The sequence below is a fragment of the Lissotriton vulgaris genome, chromosome 5, assembly GCF_964263255.1.
Source record: "Lissotriton vulgaris chromosome 5, aLisVul1.2, whole genome shotgun sequence".
Lineage (NCBI taxonomy): Eukaryota > Metazoa > Chordata > Amphibia > Caudata > Salamandridae > Lissotriton > Lissotriton vulgaris.
Genome location: NC_141693.1, coordinates 1,785,122,660 through 1,785,135,357, shown reverse-complemented (window position 1 = coordinate 1,785,135,357; position 12,698 = coordinate 1,785,122,660). Strand labels below are relative to the sequence as shown.

Sequence of the window (12,698 nt, the reverse complement as noted above, 5' to 3'; positions counted from 1 at the left end):
AATATTTCATGGTTCACCGTATCAAAGGCCGCCGACAGGTCCCAAATAATCAGGGCGGCCTTACCACCTACATCCAAAGTGGATCTTGGCTCTTCAGAGGCCATGAACAGAGCGTTCTCAGTGCTGTGTCCCTCTCAGAATCCGTATGGATCTAGTAATTCGTTAGTAGATGTGAAAGACATGAGTTCTATATTTAATGCCTTTTCTAATACCTTTGCCAGAAGGGTAGTCTAGAGATCGGTCTATAACTATTAGGCTCCGAAGGAAATAGATCAGGTTTTTTCAGGAGTGGAAGGACCAAGGTTATTTTCCAAACATCTGGAAATATGCCTACATTGATCATCTCCTTAAATACGGCCAACAGTTGCTCACTAATAATTTCTGAAACAAGGTGAACTATTCTGGAGGGGTATGGGTCTGACGGGGCCCCAGACTTATCTGCCCTTACCAGCTGTAAGTTTGGTGGCGAGAAAGATGCAAAAGATTTGGATGTGGAGGATATTGTGACCTCTATATGGTTCCCATTTATATTTAGGTCACTGTCAATGAAAGATTTGTAGACTTCCTCAACTTTACTTTTACAAAACTTAGCAAGGGAGTTACAGCATTCCTCACTACCATCGGTGTTACACTGCCTCTCTTTCTTTCTACAGAGCTGTTTCTGGGCTCTCAACCGGTCTGTAAACTAGGGCACTTAAAGGGTTTTCCGTCTAGTAGACAGGGGTATTTTTTGGGAGCTAATGAATCAATGGCTGCTTTGATCGAAGATGAAAACATGTGGGCTGCAGTATCGGCGTCCTAAGTAGAGTTGTGCATATATCTGAATAAAGATGTTTGTCGTTCAAGGGGATCAATATTTTTCCAGTCACTGCATTTAGTTACTATGCTCTATGCTAGGGTTATAAGAGCTTGGGGGGGGGAGGGGGGGCTGATAAGCGTTGACTGTGAACATTATTGCCTTGTTGTCCTACCTGAGAAAAGGGGTATTTTCGGTAACCTTTAAGGTTTAGTTAGATGTAGTATGAACCGCAACATGGGTGGCCTGCTCAACTCACTGCCTCGAGGCAAAACTAGCCATAATATTCACTAAAAAGGCGGTGTCATGGTCCTCCAATTTTTCCAAGATCAAAATAAAAATCCCCCAACACTGAGAAATCCGCTGAATCAATACTTGATTCAATAAAAGTCCTTAAGATGTTAACAAAGGCTTGTCTTGGGCCTGGTGGCCTATATATCAAGAAGCATCTGAAGGTATAATTTTTACTCGGCTTGATCTGAAAAGATAGAACAATTCAATGTATGTGCTAGTTTGTTTTGTAGTTTAAATTGTGGCGGTTGCTACCTTATTACTTTTCTACCTAATTTTGTACAGCCTGTGTCCAAGTACTTGGTGTAAGTGTTTACCAAACGGATGTGCTACTAATGCATCATTGATGTGTGGAGTCTTTAACTATTGGTATTGAAGTGTAGATGACAGTTGACAAGTTTTGTCCATTATGTTCCACACAAGTTCTTTGGCTCTGCAGAAAAAGTTTCTAACCGGACAAAGATTCTACGTAGTACATACTAAGTATTGTAATCAACCTCGAGTTATTAGGCAGAATCAGCACAGCATGAAAATTTCTACATAACTGAAGACTGTGGGATTAACCTAAGTACTTGTTTAGCTTTAGGAGATGGTGTATCTGTAAAGATTCCAGCACAATATGAAGTCTGAAGGTAGTATGACCTTTAACACCTTCAGCCCTTGGTTATTTTAAGTGAATAGTGTCTCTTTGGTCAAGTTTTGCAGGACCATATACTGTTCTCAGCAGATACTTTTTAATAGTGTTGGGTGTATTTCTCTTAGGTTTCACTGTCTATGAACAGTGTGGTAAAGAGGAAACTCTCTCCATGGAGTAACGATTGTTTAAAGAACCCACCTTTCTACCCATATCAACTTAATTTCTCAGTGTAGGTTCTGTGACTGTGAGACGTTTTGATACAGATAAAGACTGTCAATAGTAGGTTATTAATTTTGGAAGAGACATTGAGAATCTTGAAGGACTTCGCTTTCCCTGAACACTTGTATACAGATTGAGCATAGTGTGCAGTAAGGTTTTCCCATATGTCTGTAGCTCATTGTTAATGTAAACTAGGCTACCTGTGAAGTGTATGGTATACGGTCAATGTTGCACATAACCCATTGCTTGCTACACCCAAGGGAATTGCATCTGTAATGGCATTAATGATGCCTCATGGTATTCTAAGCTATTTTGTAATTACTTTCAGGCCTCTAATGCCATACCAGTTTATATAGAGTAGTGTGTGCCAAAGAAGCTTGGATAATGTCATCAGTGATGCCATTTGAGATGACATCAGTGATGTCATAAATGATGTCATAGAACATGTCATGAGGATGTAAGATGTGAGGTCATAAGCATTGCATGGAAGGGGCACAAGTTCTCGATGGCTCTGCTAACTATAACTTGTGAATTTCTGTGTTTGTTTTAGTTCATAATGTTAATGTTGGCACTGACATATCCACCTAACTATGACGTTACTTCAACCTTTGTTTTTTTTCAGTGAAGATATAGATATATCTTCACTGAAAAAAAACAAAGGTTGAAGTAACTTTATAATTATTGTGTGTGTGTGTATATATATATATATATATATATAATATATATATATATAATATATATTCTTCCAAACAACCTTCTTGCAAAGATTCAATGAAACGCACTCACAAGTTGTTCAATTCCCCAATTTTCATTATTTAATTCAAAAAGGTATCTGGAGACAACCGACGCGTTTCGCTATACTCGATAGCTTGATCACGGTTACATGGTTGCAAACAAATTAACCAATAAAAACACTTTCCCCTCATCATGTGATTACTGACAGACAGAACTCCATTCCTGATGCATTTTGGGAGATGTAGTTTCTCTTTGAATGTCTATATCTAATTGGGAGTTGGGATGTCTAATGGTGTATTAGTAATTATTCCATATTGGCCATAGTTATCACATAGCCAATGTATCATGTAATTAATATATCCAGGTAATTTCAGATCGGAGATGGTCACATTTATTATTATCGCCAAATGTCACAAACAATAGTTTGTGCTTTTTTGACAACGGGTTACTGACGCAATGTCGCCATCTGTGATATTGTGTAAATAAACAGTGCGCACTGTCTCAATACCATCTGCGATGAAAACCTGCATTAATGAAAATAATAAATGTGACTATCTCCGATCTGAAATTACCTGGAAATATTAATTACATGGTACATTTGGCTATGTGATAACTATTGCCAATATGGAATAATTACTAATACACCATTAGACATCCCAAAGTTTGTCAGAAAGAGAACAAATATAAAAAAAATATAAAAACAAATAAACCAATACTAAGTATTCAAAATCAGTACTTATCATAATACAATGGTTAATGCATAATACATGTACATCGATAAAGTTGGATGGCATTTATAATTTGAAAAAACTCCCAATTAGATATAGGCATTCAAAGAGAAACTACATCTCCAAAAATGCATCAGGAATGGAGTTCTGTTTGTCAGTAATCACATGATGTGGGGAAAGTGTTTTTATTAGTTAACTTGTTTGCAACCATGTAACCGTGATCCAGCTATCGAGTACAGCGAAACGCGTCGGTTGTCTCCAGATACCTTTTTGAATTAAATAATGAAGATTGGGGAATTGAACAACTTGTGAGTGAGTTTCATTGAATCTTTGCAAGAAGATTGTTTGGAAGAATATTTTGTGGTGAGGCTCCATCACGGATTACGCACCGAATGCAGAAGCGCCTGAACTCTGTGCGCGAGTGAGCCATTTGTGCGCGAGTGAGCTATTCTCGGGGAAATATATATAATCTACTTGAACAGTCAGTCCTGAACTTCCAGATGACTGGCGACCAGAGACTAAAGACCAAACGAATCCCAAAGTTCAGGCAAAAAAGATTTATTCAAACAAATTCAGCAGCGCAGCGGACTGACGCGTTTCGGGCGGATGCCCTTGATCACAATAGGATATTACCCAGAATGCCTTGTTTTTCAATGCGTTTGTGCACACCATGTGATAAATAAACATAAACAAAATACTACATGGTAAGCCCCAATGCAGAAGCAGGTTATTTTGAATTGAATATTACCAGTTTGACAAAGTCAAAATGAAATTCATTACATATGCTGAACACATTCTTAAACAGTTAATAGTGTCCTTGCATAAATGCAAAAAGGAAGGTTGTAATCAATTAAACATAGTCGATACAGTACTTATAAACAGTGCATTGATGTAAACTGATGCACATGTGTAATTTGTCGCAATATGTGCAAATGTCGCAATAATAAACATTTAAATAAGTGCAGAGGTTTATAGATCAAGTTAAAAGTAATAATATATATACTTAAAACCATCAAATAATTTAATCTAAAAACTGTCCGTTGGGAAGTGCAAATCTTACGCAATGTGAACATAACAGTTGTGCAACATACACAAATAAATAAAGTACTGATAAGACTAAGAACCTGCCGTTAATAAAAACAACAAGTTAAAAACCTTTGTAATAATGCGGGGACATCAAACACTGATGGCAACCCCTCTGCAGTATAAATGTTGGGCCTACCCATGGCAAATACAAATGTAAAAGAAGTGCCCATGATAACCCTGTGATGTGGTGCATGGGATTTAATAATCCACATCTACATCTAAAAAAGGTCAAATAAAATGTTGGGTGACGGAAAGACCAACTCAAATGTAAACATTTCAAGTGGCAAAATTAAGAGATCAGTACATCTTATTTCAGTATAGGAGGGCGGCCTCAATTCGATACTGTTCTCATCCAATTTGATATCAGTTAATGTTAAGCAGCAGGCAAATTACTGTCAAGTGGGAATAGGACCTTTATAAAAAATGATAAAGGTCTTCCGTGGTATTTAAACCGTTGGGTACCTTCGTGTCTAGTTCCAGAATCATTCTTGACTCTTAATTGTCGTAGCATTTTGTCTCTATCCCCTCCCCTGCGTGGTTTGGGGACTGAGGTCAGGACAAAGTAGCTGAGACACTGTAGGTTGTTACTGTGTACACTTTTAAAGTGTCTCGTGACAGGATAGGAACTGTTATTATTTACAATCACGCGGAGGTGCTGTAATATTCTGACATGCACCTGAAGCCTGGTGCTGCCAACATATCTCTGGCCGCAGGTGCACGCCAGAACATAAACAGCGTACATCGTCTTGCATCCGTAATTCCCCTTAATTGGCAATGGGACTGGACTGAAGGGAGTGGTGTATGTGCTAGTATTAACTCCAAATTTACATGCCCTGCAGCTTGTACATTTGAAGAACCCCCGCCGGGGTGGAAACCAAGATTTCTTTTTTAGCAACTCAGGGAAGGGGTTGGATACATGGGTACATAATGAGGGTCCCCCTCTTAAACGTAATGTTGGGATTTTTGGGCAGTTGTGGAGCTAAAACCCCATCAGTCATCAGTATGGGCCAGCTTTTGGTCAGAATTGATGTGGGGAAGTGTGGCTCAGGGGTTAGAGGCGGCAGACCTGGAAGCTGAGATCGGCCCTGGACCAGTGTTCAATTCCCCGCCTCGGCGGGTCTTGGGCTCAAAAATTCCACGGACTCGATAATTCTCGCTCCGGTGCCTTCTCAACTCACGGGTTCACACTCTGCGACTCTGGGCAATAGCTTGCTTAATCTCCACAATGGCCCCTCGCGGCGGGATGCCTGGCTTTCACCTTGTGGATACCCTGCCGGGGTTATCTCACAGGGGAATACCAGGACGGGTTCCCTAAGCAAGCGCCGGGAAACCCTTTGTGGGTAGCTGTGCGCTATATAAGCTCAAATACATTTACATTTACATTTACCTGATTTTTCTGTCCTGGCAACTGTATGACGCTATGAACCTGACAATCGACTTGTCAGGGTCTTCAGTTGTATCGGGGATGGGGACAGCTGGTTTGAACAGGGATTCCCTGGTTCTTTGATTCATCTTTCTAACTGCTCTTTTTAGAATTGTTTCATTGTATCCTCTGGCTCTGAATCTGACTAGAGCTTCTGTTGTGCATGGCTAGTTCCTCCTCATTGCTGCAGATCCTTTTGATTTACAAAAGGGGGTGGTGATGAACAGAGTGTCTGAATTAAGCAGACCACTCTTACCCAGTCCAAAGATCAGGGCTTGATCCATCACCGTTATTTATCTCACTGCCCCATCCCAGCTCAGAACCTGGCTATATGCAAATCAGTCTGTCCCTGGCCCAGTGCATCATGGGAACAGGGCAGACTAAACTACCAAGCCAATTCTTCACCAGAAAGGAGACAAGCTACCGGGGACCGGTTTCTGGCATTTCAGCCATCTTCGGCCCGGCTTGCTTGAATCCTGATGGAGCAGTGAGAAAGGGACTCATGTCTGAGTATACCCTGCCACACCTATAGTGGCCAAAAACGATTTACAAAAGGGGGTGGTGATGAACAGAGTGTCTGAATTAAGCAGACCACTCTTACCCAGTCCAAAGATCAGGGCTTGATCCATCACCGTTATTTATCTCACTGCCCCATCCCAGCTCAGAACCTGGCTATATGCAAACCGGGCCGAAGACGGCTGTAATGCCAGAAACCGGTCCCCGGGAGCTTGTTTCCTTCCCAGTGTAAGAATTGGCTTTTGTAGTTTGGTTTGCCCTGTTCCCATCATGCACTGGGACAGGAACAGACTAATTTGCATACAGCCAGGTTCTGAAACTGGGATGGTGCAGTGAGCTAAAAAACGGTGTTGGATCTAGCCCTGATCTCTTGACTGGGTGAGAGCTTTCTGCTTAATTCAGAGACTCTGTCCCTCACCACCCCTTGTTGTAAATATGCAGATCCTTTTGAGGCGAAGCAGTTCCCCATATGAGATATTATCAACCACATGGCGCGGGTGAGCACTGCTCGCGTGAAGGGTCGAGTTGCCCGCTGTGTTTTTTCTATACAGGGTGGTGGCTATTTTTCCTGCCTTTATGGATACTTTAACATCCAAAAAGTCTTCTGTTTTTCTGTTCATATTGTGGGTAAACTTAAGATTTTCTTCATTGGTGTTAAGTTTCTTAATAAAATCTCTGGCACTGGCTTCGTCCCCCTTCCAAATTAAAAACACATCGTCAATATAACGAACCCACAATGTTACATGTTCAGAGAATATTTTGTGGTGTTCACCCATGAGGACCCACCTTTCCCACCAGCCAACGTGCAAGCACACATAGCTAGGGGAAAAGCAGGCCCCCATGGCCCCATGGCCACACCCCTCTTCTGTAAATAGACCTCATTCCAAAAAACAAAAAAGTTATGGTGCAGACTCCATGTCACAAAATCCACTAGCATTTTGTTGTGGTTGTAGCATTGCAGCGGTCTGGTGCTTAGATTCAAGTGTTTGAGCCCTGTAGGATGTTCTATGCTCGTGTATAGAGCTTCAATGTCTAAAGTTATAAGTAAAGAGTTCTCTGTCCATGGAACATTTTTCACTTTTTCCAAAAAGTGGCCAGTGCCCCTTACATAGGTTGGTAGATTGGTAACCAAGGTTTGCAAAAAATAAACAATGTATTGTGCCAGGTGTTCAGCTACACTGTTGATGGCCGATATATATATATATATGAATTATACATAGAAAGGACGTACATTTCAGTTATACTGTAAATATGTGATGGACCAGGCCCTTGTGGAAAAACATTGGACAACCGTATAGACTAACATTCAACCCAAATTCAGAAACAAAAATATTTTCAGTAGCCACGCATTGCAGCAGTGCGTGTGTGCGTGTGTGCGTGTGTGTTTGGGTTCCAAATAAAAAAATTCTTTGTGTGTTCTCTTGAACGCAAATTGATTTTGAGACCTAATTCTGTTGCTGAGCATGGTGTTGTCTGAGATGATGATGATGAAGAGGGCAGTGCTGATATCAGACGATACAGTAGCCGTTGCACAGATGCAATCAGGAATGAAAAACCAAAAGAATTAGGGCCTAACAGTGCTAGAATATTCAAGCCTCATCTCCGCAAGGTCATTCTCCATGACCTGGGGACAAACATGATTGTTTTTACATAAATGTCACAGGCATTAGGAAAAAAGCAGCACAATTGTGTGTATGGTAATTTGGGATAATTCCTGGCAGAATTGTACCTCTTTCCTCTTTTAAATTTCTCCAGTTTCCATAAGGGTATTTAAAAATGATATTTTATATGTTTTCTGATAGAGCCTGATAAATCAAAACAAGGGGATGATTTTTGTGGGAATTTTGGCAAGTGCATTTTCACTTCTTGGGTTGGCCTAATCCCGTGAAATGAACTAAAAGGTTCCTGGTTATTTTGATTGGTTTTAAATTGTAGAATGTTAGGCATGTTGCTGTTTTTTTCTTATCTGTTAATAAGAAGTGTTGGAAGACGAGTTAATATTTTATGTTAGTGATAGACATATCCAGCAGTTTTATGTATACGGCTGGGAAGGAGCAGTAATTCTTTATAGCCCAGTACAAATATGTCAGTTTGGACTACCCAAAAAACGTAAGGTTACTCAAACCTGCAGTGGAACTTGTTTGCTTCTGTGTGGTTAGAAAGCGCAGCTTTGCCAATCGATGTCTAGGTAAGTAGTTTTGTTTTTCGAACACTGCTTCTTGCTGCCTTTTCTGTAAAGGAGGTGGTTATTCTAATGTACTGGCTTGTATGAAGACATTGTTTTGCTTTAAGGGCAGGCTATTGTATCCTCATAAGTGCTGCGCCTAGTCCAACGGCCGACGGCACCACTACCTCAGGAGTACTGCCGTCGGCCGTTGGACGTTCGAACCTCACCTGCGCAATGGAACGTTCAGCACTGGAGCTGGACGTTCCAAAACTGCTAAGGTGGTATAAAACACATCTATTTGTGTATTTTTAGTTTGCAGTGGCTGAAACCGTGCCAGATTTCAAAATACTCACATTCATACATTTATATGCAATTGATGTAACTGAGAATCATTTACAAAGTCAGTGGTTATCATAAAAATCTAGCATCTGTTCTTCTCTCCTGGATCTCTTTTTAATATCCTAATCTTACACACTGGCCTATAAAAGATTAGTCCCTTTCCAAACCTCACTGTAGTGTTTAAGAGAAGTGAGAGAAACCCATTTTTACTGTAATGAAGCTTTTAGGTGGTGTGGGACCCTGAAATGTTTGACGCCCTAAAAATTACCCCAACAGATCGCCCACAATTCGATGAATCAGAGACGATGTTAAACCTCAATTTCATGAGGGAATGTGTCCCTGAGGTAAGGCACCTCCCAACACATGATAACTGTTGGAAATATAGCCAATTAAGTAAAGGGCCCACTCAATAGCTGAGTTCTAGGTCAGTCGAATAGTTTAAGGATTTATTACAAACATTCAAAAAGGCAGTTCAGAATAATTACTATGAACGTTTTCTGCAAATACAGCGATGCAGAGAAATGCAAAAATTATTTTATGTCCCAAATGAGCAGCTAAATAAAAAGAGAAATGCAGCATTCAGGGAAGTCCTGGCTCGTCTCCAAAAATCAAGGGTTTTTATACATTATTTTCACATATGAAATTACTAAAACTGCAGATGCATTGTGGTACAATGGAAATGTTAGATACTGAACAAATCAAAGCACAGTCTCATTAAGCATCATACTGCCTTAATATCTAAGCACTATCTCACTACCTGAATATTGATTCTGCCCACTCTTTCCTAATGCCACCACACTCATACCGACAGACAGCCTACAGGCAGGCAAATATAGCCTGAAAGAAAGACAAAGGAATAGACAAATAGATGAATGTAGTCTTCATGTTTGCTCAGTGTTTAGATCCTCTTTAAACGAAATTGATGAGATGAACAGACTGTATTAGTATGAAAGACAATATATTGCATGGCTTGTCAGCTGTAATAGATAGCTAGGTAGATACATAGATAATACTTCCAGTGTTATTCAATTCATATACAATATTAAATTAAAAGTTATTTTTTGTATAAACAACAAGGTGTCATACATGAATAAGTCTCTCCATCAAATCGACCAGTTACTAGGTAAATATTCCAATAAGCACATTTTCGAATATATATTACAATAGTCACATATATGTAATGCTGCATTGCGGCGCCTGAGTCTCTCTCGGATAAACGTAAGCCAGTCTTTCGGTTGCCATATCACTCTATATATGCTGATCCATACTATTCAGTCTTGGGCTTTCCATTCACAAATTATTTTTAGGTCTGTCCACGAGACAGCCTTAGTTTTTTTGCTAGGATAACAAATTTATAACTAAAGCTGCCTCCTATCCAGACCAAAAAATATAAACATATATACATACATAGCCTCTTAGCAGCTATGGAACGTCCAGCTCCAGTGCTGAACGCTCCATTGCGCAGGTGAGGTTCAAACGTCCAACGGCCGACGGTAGCACTCCTGAGGTAGTGGTGCCATCGGCCGTTGGAATAGGCGCAGCACCTAAGAGGATAGAGGAGCTTGGGGTCAGCCCTCTTTATCTGTTGGTCCATTAAACATTCACCTTTTGCACCCTCCCTCTACAACATACAGCTTGGGGCATTGGGTCAACCCACTCCAGTCATTTACTCTCCTGAACTGTGAGTGAGGCCATTTTCCTGAACATATGTGAATTTCTGCCGAAAAAGAAGTGCAGTTTGGTAGTAGGGTTGAGTGGCTAATACTTTATTTTGCTAATGCTTATACGAAGATCCTTTTATTTATTTACATAGTCTGCAAACGCTGTTTGATGTATACAATCTACTATTCTCATCCCCTGTATCTTTGCACAAAATCACCCTGATAGCCCTCTACTTTTTGGTCACAAATTTGGAATCGGAATAATTCTGTCTTTCATTCAAATGTACCCTACTTTATTTGTGATGTATACTTAGGAAGTGTATTTGATGATTGGACAAACGTTACATTAAATTTGAGACTATATGATGTGGTATTAGCAGTTGCTTTTCCGTAAATAACAAGATATTGGAAAGATTCAACTCGATTGTCATTTAAAACAGGGTGGTACGCAGTATGTGATGATAACAGAACAGACACTGCCTTTATGCATCCTATATCATTCGTTTTAAAACGGAAAAAACCTGGGGACACCAGCCACCTATTTTCTTGAAAAATTTGCAAAACCATTGTTTGCCCTTTCACTCAGGGCACAAGAAGTTCCTCAGCCTCCTTGACTTTCCACTGACAGTATTAATTTCTCATAATACACATCATTTTGTAGGCACTGTTATTTTTTTATGTATATTATCAGACTATGTTTCACATGAACTATCTATATGTCCCTCCCTCTTTTCACTTTCTCCTTTGTAATATTGTATTTATTTTGATATCTTATTATATTTTTCTATCAAAGCATAGAGGGTTGTTTGATTGTACCTTATTCAAAACAATAAACTTATACTTTAAAACTTGTTTACATAGTCTGTAGCGCTTTTGCAAAATAAAAATATTCTAATGAGAATGGTGTGGATTTTTTCATACAGTAAAAGTTCATAAATGTCTAAACAAAGTAGTTACCAAAATGCACAACTCAGAGTACAACCTTGCTAGAGACATTGGTAGACTCTTGCTCGATATATTGTATTTGTTTAATTTACTTCTTTTTTTTCTCAAGCAAATCTTTTTTATTGAGTTTGCTTAAAGAGAGACCTAAAGAGTGTGACAATGGGTCTGCTCATTGCTGCGCATTGCGTTCTGTTGCATACAGAAGTTCCCAGTCTCCCTCCACCGGCAGTGACCTCCCCTTTGCCACCAAGCAAAATTCATCTTTTTATTTTATTTGTAAATGTTTTGTTTTTTTCAGATTTCTTTCATTTGATACTGTTTCATTACTGTGCTTATATTTCACGCGAGACTTGGATGGTCGACTGCAATAATGATTTGTGATCAAACATGAAGAAAGGGCTGCTGCTAATCCATGGTGAAAGTTGAAAGCTGTGCACTGATGCTGCTAACACGCACAGACCAAATGTTGCAGCTAATGCTGGCATCAATAATTTCCCTTTGCCAGTGTCTCCAGTGAAAAAACACTTATGATGCATTAGCATGATTCACAGGCTGAACTACATTCCTGAAGCACATTTACTCTTTAGCAGCCATTTTCAAAGCTTGTAGTTCCACATAGCACATCTGAGTTCCTGATTCTTATGTTTCTTAAAGGATGTGGCATTAATGAATGCTGAAAGTGGCTTCTGAAAGTAAAGGCCAATTGTTTTATGTTATTCATTTGTGGTTTTCTATAGAACAGACGAATTAATTTATTTTTTGTAATCGTTGCAGAGGATGGATTACTCCTCGAGGAAATGGGTGTTCTATCTATTTCCATAAACAAACAGATCTTAAACTGTGGCGCTTGACAAACATTACCGTGCACATGAAATAAATGAGTGATGTTTTAGCACTGTGTTAATAAATATCACACCGGCTCCTCCTGTTAGATCAACAAAAAGGCTGCAGGTAAATTGCTGTTGATTCTAATTGTATCCCTGAATCAAGAAATAGCATGTTTCTTTGAATGTAGACTTTTACCTTGAATAATACCCATCTTTTACCTTCATTGACTCCAAGAAAAATATCAGAATGGTGTGGGAAGTGATTGATACTTTTCACGTTGCTGTCTCAAAAGATAGGGCTCTCTAGACAGTGTTTCTGTATCAATCA

General features: G+C 39.6%; 1 protein-coding gene across 6 annotated transcripts in view; it reads left to right on the top strand.

Moving 5' to 3' along the window:
* Positions 1–12,698, top strand: part of ATP6V0A1 (ATPase H+ transporting V0 subunit a1) — a 260,245-nt gene that overhangs the window by 4,211 nt on the left and 243,336 nt on the right. The gene's annotated exons all lie outside the window — the stretch shown is intronic.